Source organism: Magallana gigas, chromosome 5 (assembly GCF_963853765.1).
Source record: "Magallana gigas chromosome 5, xbMagGiga1.1, whole genome shotgun sequence".
Classification (NCBI taxonomy): domain Eukaryota; kingdom Metazoa; phylum Mollusca; class Bivalvia; order Ostreida; family Ostreidae; genus Magallana; species Magallana gigas.
In genome coordinates, this window is record NC_088857.1 from 13,643,845 (window position 1) to 13,659,116 (window position 15,272).

A 15,272-nucleotide genomic window follows, 5' to 3' on the forward strand; every position below is an offset into this window, starting at 1 on the left:
GACAAAACAATGTGACGTCAATATTCTAAGGGCAACTACTCTAATCTTAAAGAATTTCAAAGGGCAACTACTCCATATACATTAAGAACTTACGGCATGCGGTTTATGTATTTAGTTCTATGAAATGTCGAAATGAGTAAGCGAGGCGTCGGCCAATGACGGCCACATTGCCTAATATTATATCTCACCGAACAAATATAGAGATATATGAGGCAATGAAAGTGTGACATTTCAGTCAAAGGGAAATCAATGTTGTGTTTGGACCAAAACGACAGCGTTGAAATTTGCTAAAATCTCTGTAGAAGAAAGGGGAAAACGTTTGAAATTGAATAGCAGCCAACAAAACATTGTAAGAAAACATGATTTTTAAGGAGTATTAAAAATTGAGACTGATAATTTTTGACGAGTTTAAATGAGTTAAATTGGATGAGCTCTTAGGTATCTTGTACATGACTTTGCGTAGATCATCGCTTTTTGTAAATAAATACGTTACTTAATGGTCCTCTGGAAAACAAAACACTTAGTACGTTTGTTACTGACTGACTAGAGAAATACGTTCGCCTCGCCATCTATGAGATTGATCAACCCAATATATTTCTGTAATCAGTCAGTAACGAACCTAATAAGTATATATATATATATATATATATATATATATATATATATATATATATATATATATATATATATATATATATATATATATATATATATATATATATATATATATATACATTGTATATATATATATATATATATATATATATATATATATATATATATATATATATATATATATATATATATATATTTTTATATATATTTTTATATATATATGTTCTGTTTGTTATGGGCTCATATTTTTTTTTAAATTTTTTGAACGATAACATGCTTGTATTTATTATAACAGAACAAAGACTGCCCAGACGGATTCTTCTTAAGATCTCAAGGAATATGCAAGAACAGTAAGTGTTATTACTCAAAGCACTGACATCTGTTTAAAAAGCTATTTCATACATGTATCTTTGTTGTCCAAGGTACACATTTTTTAAAGATAGGCATGATCACCGCGGCCATGTTTTAAGGCTTCCCGATGGATTTTACAGCGATATGTAGAAAATCACTTGTCTGTACTTCATACGATATGACGTCTTAATTAACTTTGACGTCACGATCTGCATTCCTGTCGATAGTTCTCAGGGAATTCAATATTTATTTGTTTTATATCGAGCACGGTTTATAAAGCGTAAACTGCCCCAAACCATTTTATATCGTATAAAACAAATAAAAATTGAATTCAGTCCTCAAATAAAACCGCACGTTTCCTTTACATAGATGCGGCCGTTAATACTAGACGTACAGAATTCATTTATATTAAAAACCAGTATCAAATAATCGGCAGTTTTAAAGCTTTGTTTTAAGTAAAAGACTATATATAAATTCTTTTAATGATGTTTCATAACAATATCTTTGTTTCATAGGGTGTACCGGGGCTTAAATTTTTGATAAACACGCTGACAAATCATGGTTTAAACAACCATTTTCTATGAAATATAAAGGACAAAAGTAACAAATTTCAGAGTTTTGTCCATTTTTGACTAATGAAATATATCTAGATTGCCTAGTCTCTCCAAAAACGGCATTAAACAAGCTCTTGACCTCTTTAAAATGATGTCAAATTAAACATAGGTACCGGGATTACTTTTCCCGTGATTAAATAAAGAATGTCAAAATATTGTTTTATTTTCTACATAATTCCTTTAAGGATGACGTTTACTCAGAATGAAAAAAAATTCCACTGATGATAATGACAAACCAACTATTATGTGTTATAGACCTTACATGGTAGTGTTATTCTTCACTTTCAAAAAAGTAGGTCACCTACTTTTTGAGTTAATGGGTTGAGTTGAATGAGTTGAATATTTTTTGAAAATTTAAGAAAAATCCAAAAAAAAAATTTTACTCTATGATTGAGATTTTCTTAATTATGAAAATAATACAAATTGCTTAACTCTTTAACAAATGAAATACAGTTTATGAATGGTGGTGACATTAAATGGATACAAAGCATTAAGTTTTCATTCACAATTTTTATAGATATTCTAGTCCGAATTTCCTCTATCAGTTTTCAAATTACTACCCATTTTTGATTCAATATAACAAAAAACTGAATGATGATAATGCTAAAACATTTATATATTAAACTAAGTATATTGACCTTTTTCTGCTAGCATGAAATGTATATGAGGTCAATGATCAAAATTTTGAGATATGGTGTCTTTTATCATTTTTAAGCATTTTTCAATATTTTTGTAGTGTGTGCCATAGGATTATCTAAACGAAAAAGCAAGATAAAACCAACAGAAAATATGCAAAATTATGTTGACTAACAGATAAAATCTTTACTTTAAATATTATAGAACTACCAAAAATATTTCAGTGGAAAACAAAATCTGAAAAATTAAGCCCGAATTTCCTCTGTTTTGCTAAAAGTCAAAATTTGTCAGAGCCTTATTCCATAATTTAGTAAACATATCGATGGTTATTTCAATAATAATTCACATCATAAAGGCTTTTTGTATTTAAAACAAATGTTACTCATGAAATTGAATTTCTTAACAATCCGGATTTGAGAACTCAAACCCTGAGTAAATAACGTCCTTAAAGCCGTAAAATACGGGAAAAGATTAATCAAATCAATTATGACGTCATAATGGTTCTAGCACAAAAAAGACACTCTGGAATCATTTACGAGATCTTGACCTTAACATCGGTGTCAATAAATGTAACATAGATTTTAAGAAATACTCCCGATCAAATAATTTTTGCGATGATTCAAATAATATCGTTTTCCAGCCGTATTTTAGTATCGGGACGCCTTAACATTACTGCGACAATTTTTCCCCTCAAATTTCTCTTTTCCGTTATCAATATTCACAATGCTGAGTTCAGGTATTCCCAGAGGTCAGCCAAAATTTTTATCAACGGTTGTTAAGTTTTAACTGAGATATAGACCTACAATTTTTTGTTAGGTACATGTAAACAAGGCTCGTGCAATTTAGATGTTCAATTGGACTTCAAGAGCTAAAAGGAATTCCCCTATTTTATACATAAACAACGCTGTAATTATATGAATTTTCCATCATATGGGTATAGTCCACTAATGCATTTTCCATAGGCGGTAATGGTAACGTTGGGGTTTATAGTTCCGGCCCTAATTTTCATTCAGCAACGAGGGACTAAAAGCTCATCAAATTGTCTCTTTCCTGTTAAAATTTCGTGGAGTGAAGTCAGATTCGTTTTCCGGCAAAATGCGTCTGTATTGAAAAACTCTGAAAATGAAAGTAAAAGTAGGGAATTTCACAAATTTGGAAAGAGTGTACATCAAACAATTTCAATTCTTTTCTTCAAATGATAATTCAATTTTCACACTTGCTTTTAAAATTGCAAATCCTCTTTTCTGACATATGTCATTGACAAGCATTTTGAATTAAAATGTCCCAATAAATGTATATACACTCTGCAACTATTTTGCCTAAAGGCACTACTTTGTTGTCCTACCAATTCTAAAAATAGTTAGAGGGATATACCCATATACGCTTTCCTATATTTATAGTATTGAAGAAATCTTATCTACACTGATATTTCCTTTATCAAGTCAATCTTAACTCAAAGCGTAAATTCCATAAATTCGAAAAAGAAGAAAGGTTAACATGCCGGTATATTTTAATTTTTTTCTGGTGATGATCTTTTAAGGGTTGAAAAATTCCCTTTATCTCAAAAAAGAAGACCTCTTTAGATCTATGTCGGTCTAATTTAGCATCATAGCGAAGATCTTATGGGATTGTAAAAAATGTTATATAAAACAAAAACATCGGAGAGGAAGACATGGTCTCGATAAGTTATAATTTGTAATATTAATAGTTATAATGCCAGTGTCTTTTGATGAAAATGTGAGAGACATCAATGATATAATATTTTTAAAAGTGCTTTAATGTTCTTATCTTAATCTAAAATATTATCGTTTTAGATAATCTTGCACTGCACAGTCCCACAACAATGAGCTCGGTGTTTGCCGATCCAGTGTATGCGTTCCAGCGCCTTGGTAACGGTAGCCTCGCAGTGAATGGAGAAGTACGTCCGGATGATACCGAGTGTGCAGTGACCAATAAAGAGCTATATCCTTTTTTAACAATTGATCTTCTGGACAGATTTCATGTCGGGCGTGTTGTTTTCACAAATAGAAAAACTTCAGGTATAGTACTGCAATATGTGTCAAAGAGTAACACATATTTTATATAAAAATAGATTTATATTTCATAAACTAATTTTAAAAGTTCCTCTTGTTCTCGCCTTTAAATCACAGAGACGACAAATTTTGGCAATAGTTCCACAATGCGTTAAAATCGCCATTTTGTGACGCACTGTCATTAAAAGTAGACGTCACGGGGTGTCGAGGATCCTTAAAGTATTATTTGTGTAAGTAAAATTACACGTGTATAATAATGCTTTTTGTTTCATTATCAAAGAATTAAGGTTGCATGACCTGAATGTAACAGTTGGGACGGACGGTACAAACTTCGGTTGTTTCTGCGGATTTTTTAAAGGACCGGGAACATCGCATCAGGTAGTGAACATGACATGCCAAGGAACGTGTAGAGGGCGCTATGTTCGTCTTCAGATTGTTTCCGGTCGTGAGTTTCTTCAGCTCTGTGAGGTAGAGGTCTACAGTTTATGCAAATGAAAAACCCGTTTGTATGATATTTGTTGTAAAAATAGCTTATCGACTGCTTTAAGATTTACTATCTATGTATAATGTACTATATTCTTTTGTTTGGATCATGAAGCAACGCTCTTACTTGATATATACATTGTTCTAACATAACGTACACTGTAGGAGCCGAGTTCATATTAGTAGAATCTTGTTATGATATTCACATTGTAGTTTTTGTACTGAATAACTTTGTGGTTATTTTGAGTTTGGAAAAGGTATCATTTGATCTTATCATTGTGATTTTTTAGCTGAATAAAATCAATTGACTTCATTGTTTTTAAAAATGACTAAAATACGTTCTGACGTATATTTATACATGTAAGTTAGTAATGCATAAATATTTATAAATCACTAGGTTGGCCAATTACATATAAAAAAAAAAAAAAACCACTGCGACGTAAAATGATGCCAGTTCCAATGTGGCATTTTTGCAATCGTCATTCGAAAAATTCAAATTGTCATATGATAGACCGTTGCTTGGAGAGTTTATAACCACGTTTGTTATTAATGTATCGCACCTATAAGGTGATATATTAACCTTTGAAAAATTCTTTTATATTACAGGAATTCTTTTAAATTTTAAGTTATTATGTGGGAAAATTATTTCTCCCTTTTCTTTAATAGTTTTTTTTTTAGATTTATATCTCACCTACCAAAAAAGACGCAATAAAAACAAAATTAAATGGTTATAAAATTTTTTAGGCAATGGTCTCTCTTTTGATATTGATGAAAATATATAGGTTGTTGTTTGTATTTGTTCTTTGGGTTTTTTTTTCTTTCTTCCAAAACTGCATTTTTAGCTGGTGCAAAATTATCACCTTAATATCGGCTTAATTATCCGAAAAAGTGTTATATCATACAGACTATTTGAATCTTGACTAAGTCTGATATAAAAGTCATCATCAAAACACCAAAAACAATGGAGTGAGAAAAACTAATACAGCTAAGTGAACTGCCACTGCTTCATTGAGTTGCTAGACTGAAAATTGAATTATCTGTCAGAGTAAATGTAGGTGCTGGCACGACAAAAAAACCTTCATTGCACAATGAATGGAAGTTGAATGAAGTCCCTATGTTTTGCAAATGTACGTAGAGTTTTCAGAAAAAATGGTGTGTTTTACTTTTTAGTCCCTCACCAGCTAAACCAAAGGGGACTCTCAATAGTCTTTATCGCTCTCTTACCATCTGTCTGCCAGTCATTTTGTCCTATTAACTTAGTTTTGTATATGAATAAGGTTAATCAGTCCAAAACTAGAGTACTTTTTGTGAACGATTCGATATTTAATGGGTGGCACTGTAGCTCGCAGTCGTCCATCTGAATTTTTTCAGGCCGGGACCTACAGACCTGCAGCTACACTGAAACGTGCTTCCACACCAGCTGTACGCCTTAATTTGGTAAGGATGTTCCTTTGCCAAAAGTGTGGGAGTTGAAGTTCATTAGGACAACGCCTTTTTAGTATTACATCTACAGGTCCCATGTACTGTCAGGCAAATGTATGATAAAGAATACCCTCGGACGCAAAGATATAAACAACATTTAGGGCAATCATTTGGGACGTCTCACTAAAAATACTGACAAAACCCAATTTGTATTTTTAGATTTGAATATAATTTAAAAAATTAAAGTAGAGTTCGGATTGGAAACCTTTGACAAGCAAAAATTTTTTTGATTTCGATAAATTAGTTTGTGACATCTTGGTCCGATTGGTGATTTAAAAATCGGAGTGGGGGTGGGAGACTCATTAGTATATTATTTATTTTAATATACATGTATATCACATACACAAAGTTGCATTTAAAAGAACAGCTTTTTTCTAAGTGATTGATGTAATACTCATCAATTAGTAAATGAAACAAAAATTAAAATAATGTTAAATATAAAACAATTAATAAAAAGCAAACTGATGGAATACATATAAATATTTTCATATACATGTAAAACACATTGAAATATATATAACACAAGAATTGATAATCTTGATTGTACATTGCAGGATGAAATTCTCGTATTTAACAGGATTTACTGTAAATAAATACCATAAGTATTTGACTAATTTAACACATCAAAAATCTGGGTAGCATAACCTTAGCTTTTTAGTCAGATTTAAGGGTCCAATAGTAAAGCACTGTATGTGAAAATATCACAATTAATCTTTCCCCTATTAACTTTAAAATCAAATACTGTGGAATTATTAGAATTCGTAGAGGCTCAATTTTCGTGGTATTCGTGGGTAGCTCTCACCCACGAACTTACATCCTCGACAAAAACCAATTTAGAGTTTCCTCTCATATTGAAAATGAAAACCGACGCATCCACGAAATTTACATGCTACCGAATAAGCAAACAACCGGCCTTCCAAGAATTTTGGCCCCCAAGAATTTAAATGATTCCACAGTATTCAAACGTTTAGTTTACTCATCTAATTAGTTTGATTTATATCTTTTTGAGTATTGTGAATTTTTATCCCCTTGCGCAACTTGTTGCGAGGGGGTTATAGCATTGCTGCTGTGCGTGTGTGTGTATGTATGTATGTATGTGTGTCCATTTTCAGCTTCTTAGCAAAATTCAAAGACACGAATGTTTATCAAACTTTGTACACTTCTTTGGCATGGTAAATGGACAAACTCTATTGATTTACAAGTTAATTGATTAAATATTTTTTAAAGTATTTTTAAAGTATCGTACAAAACCCGCAGTTAAAACGGGAATCTTAAGTATACGACTTGACAAAAGAGATATCCGGTGATTTTATGTAAGACTTGAAGTAAATGGCTACCGTATGCTTTCAAATCAAATGGGGGGGTTCAAATCTAGTAAAGGTAAAAAACAAATGTTTTGTAGTATTGGAGGGTTAGAAGATTGCACATACATGTAGTTAAAAGCTGAAGCGGGCAAGAGATTAAAGTCATCCGATTTACATCGAAACAAGCAGTCCATCAGAGCAGACTACTGATCGATAGATCGTTATCTACGTTTCATAGTGTATACGGGTCTTTTATGTATGCCTATATAATAATAGATGTCACTAAATGAATCTTAATTATTAAACTTTAAAGCATGTGTGTTGAGTTTCTGCTAGAAATAGGAAAACTGTACAACCACGTAATTAAATGTAACCTCCCCCTCCCCTCCAAATTTATAAACCACAAAGCTTAGGGATTGGGATAAAATAGAAGTTATGAATTCAAAATGGTTTAAAGAATACGAATACTGTCATATTTATTCTGATATGATACATTTACATGTATTTTCCCTAAATAGTGCATTCCTCCGACAATAAGTCATATCGCGATGGGATGCTCCGCTTAGCGTTGCCTTGGTTGTTTTTTTGTTTTTGTTTTTTTTTTTTTTTGCTTGCACGTATTAATAATGGATTATATATACTAATCGATCTCGGAATCATATTTCATTTCAATGAAGTAGTAAAAATGAAAAGGTTTACAATAAATGTTTAAGTATTTAAAGAATCTTCTCAAGAAAAAAGTGACAAATGTACGTGACAAATACTTATACTATCATTTGATTTTAACGTTGAAAACGGAACAAATTTTTAACTTCTTTTCTAAATCTAAGGTCAAAAATCAGATATAAAAAGAAATTGCTGACGTTGTTAATGATATACATCCTGTATAGAAATAAACTTATTCTAAATTCTAGTGGCGAAATTTGGTCCCAAAATGATATATTGATTAATTCTCGAATCATAACATATACTCTTGGTGTATAGGACAAAGCAAAAACAAAGCTAATAATACAGAACATTAATGAAAATCTGTACTTGTTAATTGTTTCCTTAATTTGACTTTTATTTTCGTTTTCTTCTTCATGAGTAGTAGATAGCAACTGGCCCGTGGTGACATCACTGCTCTGATTCGATGGGTTAGTTCTTGACGATGACACACCACTGACTGTATTGCTAACTTCCGCATTGCCTAGATTTTCTTTGGTGTCTTTTTTCTGTTTTTGGCAATATTTCTGCTGGACTTGCAACGTTTTCCGGAAGTTTATCTGCCGAATAATTACCCGCCCAACCAATGCGTAAAAGATGCTCATTAAGGTTATTCCTGAAATTCCGACAGTTATAACCACGATGTCATAAATCAGATGATATATGTACATGCTTTGTCGTTTATATATTCTCCCACATTGTCCCTCAGAAACACTTTGGTCACTATCCACTGATGTACAAGAAATTCCGTACAGAAATATGCAGGGCCCAGATACCATAACGCTAAAAATTAACACAATGGACAACATAAATTTTGTCCGTGCCATATCAAAGCGTTTCATCTGAGGTCGGCAAACTGCTGAAAATCTGTAAAAGGATATCAAAACCAAAATTAGACCGGAAGCAAATACGCAAACTGTTGTTATAAACCAAACACTCTTGCAAGCAAAGTTATTATAAAATGAAAGCGGGTGGAAATTCATGCCGATGCCAAATGATGACGCCAAAGTAGATGCTATAAGGTCGCTGTACGCCAGAAAAAGAATGCAGAGACGGGTTTCCTCGCCACATTTCCCATACATCCTGATGTGATAAATGCAGATAACTATTAAATTGCCGATTATTCCGACCACCAAAAACAAACACATGAATATCGTGTTTGGAAGTAGTTCCTCAATAAGCATTTCTTCCCTCGCCATAAAAGAATCGGATGTTATTTCCATCTCTCGTTGAAATCCAATTTTGTCAGGTCTTAACGTGTTTTACAAGCAGAAGCAAATTGCACAGGAAGGTGACCGGATTTGGCAGCTTGAAATTACTTGAGTAATTTTTGACTGTTTAATATATTAGTTTAGTGAAGTGTTGTACTCAATACTCTGACTTTAATATACATTGTATAAAATAAAATGAACAATGCGGAACATGATGAGTGTTGTTCATGAATGCTTTGTCCCTAGGACGAATGGTATAACTTTGGTAGGAATATGTTTTTAATGCACGAGCTTTTATAATTTGTAAATTTATTTCAGTAATATTTTCAACATCAAAAACCTCTTCCTCCCACTTTGTTGCTAAGACCAACATAATAAGTATCGTGGAAGTCCTTTATCCCCCTCTGATTATCATACTGTTTCATGACATGAAACCTAACTTCCATCCCTGTTATAGAGTGGGTACTACAACATGGAGGATTGACAAAACTATCATACTGAACAATACTAGAGTCATTTGTTATAATGAAATCTATACATGAACCTTAGGGTATAGTAAAATTGATTGTCTCGTGTATCAAGTTTGAGAGGCCAAACCTTTGAAAAAGTAGCTTAAACTGTAAAGTCTGATTATATTGACATTAAAATCTCCCTTTTAAAAAAGAGGTAAGTTGCATTTCAATATTTGAGCAAAATATGTTCCAATGGTCAGCTAGTGAATTAGGTAGCCTATACAGTACACCAACAAGGATCTTCTTTGTGGTAAGATGTATCTTTGATCAAGTATTTCTAGATTAATAATTTGCAAATCTCTACATTCATATTTAATTTATACAAATTCTTCAGAAATATACATTGCCACACCACCCCCACGCTTATCTCTATAAAGACACCTTGCTGGATAAATCCACTGATTACTAAGGAATTATTATCAATGCTGCTATCAAGATATGTTTCACTAATGGTAATAATATCAAAATTGGATAGTTCTGCAGCAATGATGTTAACTTTTGACAGTAAATTACACACATTGTTTTGTGCTATTTTCAATGTCCTTAGTCTTGCAGGACTGGGTTTGTTTCAATACAACCATTAGTATTAAGAGATACTGAACTACAGTAACAAAATAATGAATATTAGAATAAATAACGAAGTAAATCATAACATACAAGGAGAAAAATATAAAGTTGATAAATACCCAGGGCTTACAATCAGACTTCATATGTTTATTAATAGGTATCAAACATTGATAAGTTCACGTGAAAAAAAGAAGCATAGTTATGAGTCACAAGTTGTGTATTATTATCGGTTATATTTAAATAGATTGACAATGAACACAGAACCAAATCCGTACAAGCAAAAAATAATATGCATAAAATTTGGTGGGAAAATGTATGTACCAGCAGAGACATCGGAAAAGATATCAAAATCTCTATTACAGGTAAATACATGATTTGACAACAGTAACCGTCCGGAACAACGACAAAAGATATAAAGGAACGCAGGTAAAATCATCTTGCAAGTGCAACCAAAAACACAAGTGAAAAGCTGTCAATGTGACAGCAAACTTGGTTTCTTTTATGTGAACTGTATCCATAATCCATGTCAACCCTAAACTGATAAACAATTCCTACCGTATCCAGTGAAATTGAGAACCCTATATGCAATATTTTGCCAAAAAAATGACTAAGTTCAAAAGCTGGTATTTTTTTTCATACATTATCAGAAATTAAAATCCTAGCAATATGCACACTTCTAATATATGTACAATTGATCTGTAAAAGTACAACTTCCTATCTTGAAAACTGTAGAAGTCATCCGTACAATAGGGGTACCCTATATGCAATATTTTGCCAAAAAATTACTAAGTTCAAAAGCTGGTATTTTTTACACAAATTATCAGAAATCAAAATCCTAGCAATAAGCACATCTCTGATATATGTACAACTGATCTGCAAAAGAACATCTTCCTATCTTAAATACTGTAGGACGAGTTATCCGTACAATGAGGGTAACCTTTTGGCAGCCGCCCGCCCGCCACTTTCGCCATTTTATTAACCGGATTTTTTCGTTGGAAAACCCGGTTAAAAACCCACAGAAAAGGTAAAATATAAAAACTAAATGTGTACGTGAAAAATTGTACAGCGAACAGTGCTAGCATATTGTAATCATAAACATTAATCATATGGAAGGTAATCGTGTTCAAAAATCCATGCAGACATGTAAACTTGCAAATCCGAATATGTAATCGTGTTGGTGTGTGAGTCTGAATATATGTAATTCTGATCGTGTAACCTATAAAACTCGGGCATAAACACGTGTAAGATTTGACTCAGTTCCTTCGCATGATGCACAATTTGCAGCTTTATTATTTTCATCAGTTAATTAAACATTCAACTATGCACACTTTCAATCCGTAGTTTCTGCATTTGTATCTTCAGGCTCGGCAATAGCACATCTGACATGATACACATTGACAAATGTATAGTCTACAAGTTTGTCGAATTTTGACATGGCCATATATGGAAACTATGACGTCACCGTTGATAAAAAAATTCCGGAGAGCTATTATATTACAGCTTGTAGACTTTACATTTGTTGATTTCGCAACATGTCAGCCATGATATTTCAGAAAAAGGAAATGCAAATGCAGAGACTACAGACGGAAAGTGTATATAATAGTGGCAGGTTACATATACATGTAAATAACCAACAGCATTTTACAGCTGCAATTAGCATCTGTTGGAAAAATTAGATGGAAGGCCTGCGGGGTTAACTTTAAACTGTTTATCCCTGCTTTTTATAGGTTACACGATCAGAATTACACATATTCATACTCAGACTCACACACCAACACGATGAAGCACATCCTCAAGCGTAGTGGTGACTGTTGCCATTTAATAGTTTAATTTTGATTCGGCTGTCCATGGTTCAGCATCCGTAAATTAGCTTTTCTTTCTGAAGGCGCACAGTTTGTGCTGACAGTTTGACCCTAGTGCGGTTTAGCGCTTCGTTAACGAACACTCGCTGTTGTTGCTCGGGTTATTATTGTAAGACTTCAGATTCTTTTTGGTAATGTATATACGAGGTCGCGATCGCGATAGCTTAGGAAAGAGTCTATGATATCTCTGGGTTTACCATGGATGGTAGGGCCACGCGATGATTGCGATCAGTCCTCGATATGTCGATGTTGCGGCCCGTTCCTGTTTAATATGTTGATGATAGCATTGTCGGTGTTCTCCTCGTTTATTCCGGAGAATTTTAAAAATGTTCGTGTGGTATACTTATCTAACTCGTTCAATTTTAGTTTTATCTCGATAACTTCTTCAAGTTTAGCAAATTTTGAATTTATGGTTTCGTAGATGGAGCTTTTTTTTTATTGATTCTTCTAGGAAATAATATTCACAGCTTCTTTCATTTTATTTTCGTCTCCGCTGTGTTCTTAATATGGAACTGAGTTCCAGTAAGTATCAGATTCATCGGATGTGGTGTCAGCTTCAGTGCTTGCTGAGGTGTCAGGACAGTGTCTCTTTGCTGCATTATAAGGCTGAATAGATTTTATTTAAATGGTCTTTATATGTATTTGTTATCTTTCCTAATGTTTAGGTGTAATGCATTAACACACACCACGCACAGTTACAGTTATTTGCAAATTAAGCATTAGGTATTGATACGGATGCGTGATCTGACAAACGTAAACACAGGAATTGACTAAAATGTTAAGCACTACACACTCGACTACCGACGACAAAAAAGTTTAGCATATGCCGGGGTCGATCGTGAGACACGTAGCGAACATGACGGTGAGCTGTATTTACGATACACTTTTAAAGGAAACGGTAACAAGAGGCCCATGGGCCACATCGCTCACCTGAGAAACAATAGGCATTATAAAATCAGCGTTATGGAGTCATAATACAAAATATCTGGACAATGTGGTATAATACATGTAGATCTTATACAAAAAAATCTGTTTCCCCTGGATATTCTTATATTTATAATCAAGTCCCTTTTCTAAAAGGATGATTTTATAGTCATATCGCATTCAGCATTGCAGTTGTCAAAAAGACCCTTAACAATTGTTTATATACAGGATATAAACCTACATCAAACTCTTAAACCCTTGTGAGGCCCAATAATCGTTCAGGGGCCAAAGCTTAAACAATTTTAAAGAATCAGCAATATAAAAATATGCTTGCATATAAGTAAAAGCAAACATCATCACATTTCATTTTTTGTGAATAATTAAAATGTTTTCCTTTGTACAACTGAGTCCCAAATGTGGCCCCACCTTACTCCTAAAACCTGTGACTTAAAAAAAATGTGTATCTACATTATCTGCTTTAAAGTTGCTTTTAATAAAGTTACAGCTTTTTTAGGCAAATATTTATTTAGAAAAACATTTAAAGATATTTTCTTAATATTCGTATGTAAAAATTTGTACCCCCCACCCCTTGTGACCCCAGCCTAAACCCTCCCCCCACCCCCCTCCGGGAATCATGATTTGAATAAAGTTGAAATCTCACTACCTGATGATGCTTCTACACAAGTTTCAGATTTCCTGCCCAAATGGTTCTTGAAAAGATTTTTAAATATTTACTCTATATATTCCTATTTAAAAAGTCGACCCCCCTCCCCCATTGTGCCCCTACCGAACCCCCGGGAGTCATGATTTTCACAATTTTGAATTTTCACTGAGGGTGCTTCCATACAAGTTTCAGCTTTCCTGGCATAATTGTTTCTGAGAAGATTAATTTTTTAAATATTCACTCTATATATTCCCATGTAAAAATTCGTCCCCCCATTGTGGCCCTACCCTACACTCGGGAGTCATGATTTTCACAACCTTGACTCTACACTACCTGAGGATGCTTCTACACAAGTTTCAGCTTTCCTTGCCAAATGGTTCTTGAGAAGAAGATTTTTAAAGATTTATTCTATATATTCCTATATAAAAGTCGACCCCCATTGTGGCTCCATCCAACCCCGAGGGTCATGATTTTCACAACTTTAAATCTACTCTACCCAAGGATGCTTCCACACAAGTTTCAGCTTTCCTGGCTAATTGCTTTCTGAGAAGAAGATTTTTGAAGATTTACTCTATATATTCCTATGTTGAGCCTCAAAACGGCTCCACCCTACCCCTGAGTTTTCAGATAAGGTGAGCTAAAAATTGGATTGTCATGTTATACAGTCTATTTAAAGTACTTTACCGTCTAAGATTGTAGATCAGAGCTTCAATCAACATATTTACCTTTTATTTGGATTATATAATAGCCTTTTTTTCAAGAAAAAACGGAAAAAAGCGGAGCCTCAAATGGTTGTCACATCTCGGCCATTGATCGTGACCTTTTAAACATATTATGTTTGTTCTTATTTAGCGAAGAAAAAAATCCAAAAATTTTAGCTTTGAAATTTTAACATTTTCAAATTCCTTTACAGAGAAGTCTTCATAAAAAGGAGGAAAATATAGCCTTAAAATGGCACCGACCATCCAGCCCTATTAAACCAATACCAGCAGAACAAAAAATATTTACGTAAAAGATTTATACATGTACATCGGACCTTAAAAATATTTCTCTGATCGATTGAAATAAGAGAGTTATCATTCTTTAATTACAGTTACATGTGAGACTATAGATAGACTATAACAAAACAAAATTATACATGTAAGTTTGTTTTGAACACACAGTAGTACTGTAAAAGCGAGCGACGTAATTAAAACAAGAGACGATTGAAATTAATACCGGTATGTCTGAAACCTCAATGTTTTGGCTGCAAAAGAGTAGAAAACGCCAAAGAATGAAAAAACAACATGAACAAAAATATAATTGTTTT

The 15,272-nt window shown here is 33.1% G+C and overlaps 1 long non-coding RNA gene across 1 annotated transcript; it reads left to right on the top strand.

Moving 5' to 3' along the window:
* Positions 1-877: 877 nt before the first annotated feature.
* Positions 878-4,977, top strand: LOC136275529 (uncharacterized). The gene is made up of 3 exons (XR_010714114.1): positions 878-965; positions 4,031-4,255; positions 4,530-4,977. It is a non-coding gene; the product is annotated as an uncharacterized lncRNA (long non-coding RNA).
* The last annotated feature ends 10,295 nt before the right edge of the window (positions 4,978-15,272 follow it).